At 33.1% G+C, this 3,932-nt stretch overlaps 1 protein-coding gene across 1 annotated transcript in view; it reads left to right on the forward strand.

Moving 5' to 3' along the window:
• Positions 1-3,657: 3,657 nt before the first annotated feature.
• LOC107449410 (slit homolog 3 protein) overlaps positions 3,658-3,932 on the forward strand; it is a 25,991-nt gene continuing 25,716 nt past the window's right edge. Inside the window, exon 1 of the mRNA XM_071183907.1 lies at positions 3,658-3,762. The gene's annotated coding sequence lies outside the window, so the exon portion shown is untranslated. The remainder of the gene's footprint in view (positions 3,763-3,932) is intronic.

Raw genomic sequence — 3,932 nt, forward strand, 5'->3', positions numbered from 1 at the left:
TGCTTCAGTTCATTAACTTATTGAACATCAGACAAATTCTGATAATAAGAGTGTCTTTTACTAACTTTTGTCTCCATGATTAGACCATCTTCAATCGCGTCTGCTAGAGCTAAACTAGATCAATCAAATATGTAGTTGGATTAGTCTTTACGAATAACTGAGTTTAAACAACTGATAGACCATTCTAATTTGTTATTCTCTATTAACCTTAAAAATACGAAGAAAAAAAATTATAGCAAAAAAAAACCATATTTCCGTGGCAAAAATATTTTTGATTAAAAAATAGAAAGAGAGAATTTTAGAAGTTAACTCCAAAACTTTATATCGTTTTAAAATCGTATTTGATAATAGTTCTGTTCGTTATGGCAACAGTTAATCAGAAATTCTGATCGTAAGAATTATAATTCTTATTGCCCGCACATTTAGTAAAAATTCCACTGTGAAAAGAAAATTTAATAGAAAAGTGCCATTCTCTGAAGAACCACGATGAAATTGCGAGACTATTATCTAGATGATATCATTCAGTTTACCATATGCATACTTGGTAATTTTAAGATTTTATTGACAATGCCTTTTACCAAATAGAATGGTAGTAGAGTTATAATCTGTTTACCATGCTTTCTGGTTCATTTCCTTGAAAGTATTGTAACCATAAATTATTTAAAAAAATAAATATAATACTTTTCATTCATTTTGGCTTAAATGTATACAAATAATGAAAAATATGTTTAATAAAGATTCTAAGTCAAAGTATTAAAGCCTGCAAAAAAGTGAGTACCGGTAAAACTAGAGTAAATCATAAAGTTTCAAATTTTGAGGAAAAAAATTTTTTTTTACATAAAATTATGGCATGATTAATTATTATGATTAATATGGCAATACTACATAAACATAATGAAATAATGTCTTAATTTGTTTGCATTTTGATATTTTTAATTTTTTTCTGCATTTGAAAATTATTGATTTATTCTAGGTTTACCTTAACTCATTTTTTTTCTATACTTTAAATTTTTAATTACTTATCGAGGTGAAACAAAATCTACCATGAATGGATTCTCCCGTGGTATCCCTTGTTAGAGCTAGTGCCTTGTGATTAGGAATTACCAACGCAAGGGGTAATTTTTAGCCTGGATCCTGAAAATTTTCCGTAAATTTAAATTTGTCCGTCCAGAAAGGATGTGCGTAAATAACAAATTTTTGTCAAAGGTTTACCATTACGTATTGTTAAAAAACGAACTATTTTTTTAACGAATTATTTAAAAGAGTAGAAGGATCAGCTATCCAAACCCCGAATTTGTTTCTCATTCGTTATTGTTCATTTCATCTTAAACGTAAATATTTTCCACAAAAACATCGATCATTTTAGTTTTATAATATACAATTATTGTAGCTTTTTGGTAGAACATTTTGTTAATGTGTTAATCTTAACGAAATAAACGTTTACCTAGATTCGAAAAGTAATCATCGTTACTTGAAAAAAAAATTAGCCTAATGAATACAGATAGTGAGGTCCAATTGTTGTTGTTGTAGTTCATTTACGTCGCCCTAGAGCTGCACAATGGGCTATTGGCGACGGTCTGGGAAACATCTCTGAGGATGATCCAAAGACATGCCATCACAATTTTGATCCTCTGCAGAGGGGATGGCACCCCCGCTTCGGTAGTCCAACGACCTGCACGCGAAGTCGAGCACTTTAAGGTAGCACAGTTTAACGAGGACCAATACCGCACACCCTCGGTCCTTACGCAGACTGATCCAAGTGGTCACCCACTCGCACACTGACCGCAGCCAGTGATGCTTGACTTCGGTGATCTGCTGGGAACCGTGTCTTAGCAATCAGTTCACTGCGGGACCATGTGAGGTCCAATGAGAATAATTAAATGCGAAATAATTTAAAACGTCAGAGAAACTTAAATGAATTCAAAGAGGGAACGGTTTTTATATTTATCCAGTTTTTTTATTTCATTTTTAAAAATTATATTACGAATGCTAAGGTTTATATCTCGCAACATGCAATCTCTCTCATTCTACCTCTCCCTTGTTACTTTAGATTGAAAAAATGCCACGTTTCAACAACCAATCAGGATCGTGATACCCACTCTACGTCACTTGCAGGTATCCCATTGAAACAAAAACATGTCATATTGTTGGTTGAGTGCACTCTTTTAAATAATTGATTATAATTAATAAAAATTATATTAAATAATTCTTTCTGTTCTTGTGGTAAGCCCAAAATCGAAAACATTCCGAGATCATGTGTTTATTTTCCTCGCTTTTGAAGTGTATATCTACAAACATGAAAATTGTAGAGTAAACGATAATAGAAATAAAAGAATACGTTATGCGCTTAAGTGTTAATGCATCTAAAAAATTACTTGATTATAGTTAATCTTGACTATCGTATTAGCAACAATCAATACCATCAGTTTTGATGCCAAACAATACTGAGAATATTAGTTTTTTTCATATGAGTTAAACTATTTTTCGTAATCATGCAATGGTGAGCCGCGGTGGCTCGAGGAATATGGTATTCCCCACCCAATGAGGTGACCCAGTTTCGAATCCCAGCGATGGTTTGTCAATAAAAATTACGCAACCGGCCACACCAATCACAATAGAGACGTAAAGTATCCTCAATGGTAGATAGACCATGGGTTAGAATTCCCTTGCTGTCGAGCTAAACGTGGGAGGGTTCTGTGGTTTTCTTCACCATGTAACACAAATGCTGGCTAGTTCCATCAAAACGTCCTCCACGAAGGCAAATTTCTTCCAATTCTTTATCCAGGAGTTCCCATGTCTTCTTGGTTGGACTTAAAACAGCATATTTTTATAATTTTATATACCGTCGTTGAAGAGCTGATCCAATTTTTGGGTTTACGACTAATAATGTTCAACTATGTAGCCTTTTAATTTTGAACCCAATCCAGAAGACAAGGGAACTGCTGGACCAAGTATTGGAAGAAATTTGCCTTCGTGGAAGACTTTTTGATGGAACTAAACCACATTTGCGTTACATGGAGAGAAAGACCACGAGAACCTCCCACGGTTAGCCTGATGACTAGGGGACTCTAACCAATGATCCCAACCACTGAGAATATTTCACGTCAGCTCTGTGGCCGGGGAAAGCCGGATGCGAAGCCCTCGCTGTGGTTCGAACTCAGTTCACCTCATTGGAAGGCGAACTCTTTATCCCCATAGCCTTTGCGGCTTAAAAATTACATAATTGAACATTAAAAAAAACACATTAAACGTGAAATTACTCAAAAATTTCAAAAAAATTAAAAAAATTTGTTTGTTTTTTTGTGTACAGAATTGCTGAAAAAATATAATCAAAAGAGCAGCAAAAATTAAAAGCAACGGTGGTACTAGATAAATGCAACGGCAAACTAGATAAATGCAACGGTGGTAGAAAATGTCTAGCAAAAAATTCCTTTCATATTTCATTATCCTCAAAAGGTAATTCAAACTATTTGACCTACTTGAAAAGAATATTAAATAAAAATAAATAAATAGTTAGCTTGGAAGAACGCTACGCCTATTATGCACACATAGTACAAATTTCCGGACATTTAAGATTAAAATAAGCATAGGTTTCAGATTCTGAGTGGTTAAAAATATTATCAGCTTTAAAAGATAAGTTTCTCTTGTTTTTATCTATCCCGTACTTCGTCAGAAATGTTTTCTACATTTATCGACATGGAACTTTTTTTATAAATATTGTTTTGAATTCAATGCTGGATAGATTTTTTTAAAGACATCGTGGTAAGCTGCCTTTTTTTGATGCAATATTTTGTTATTTCTATGTGATTTTTGAAAGATTGCTATTTGACGATTTCTTCCGCGATATTTAAAAAAATGTAGGAAAAAAGAGGTATCGTTACTAGTTCCGCTTTCAAAGATAATGATATGCTAGCATATATATATATATATAT

Source organism: Parasteatoda tepidariorum, chromosome 8, assembly GCF_043381705.1.
Source record: "Parasteatoda tepidariorum isolate YZ-2023 chromosome 8, CAS_Ptep_4.0, whole genome shotgun sequence".
NCBI classification, from domain to species: Eukaryota; Metazoa; Arthropoda; class Arachnida; order Araneae; family Theridiidae; genus Parasteatoda; species Parasteatoda tepidariorum.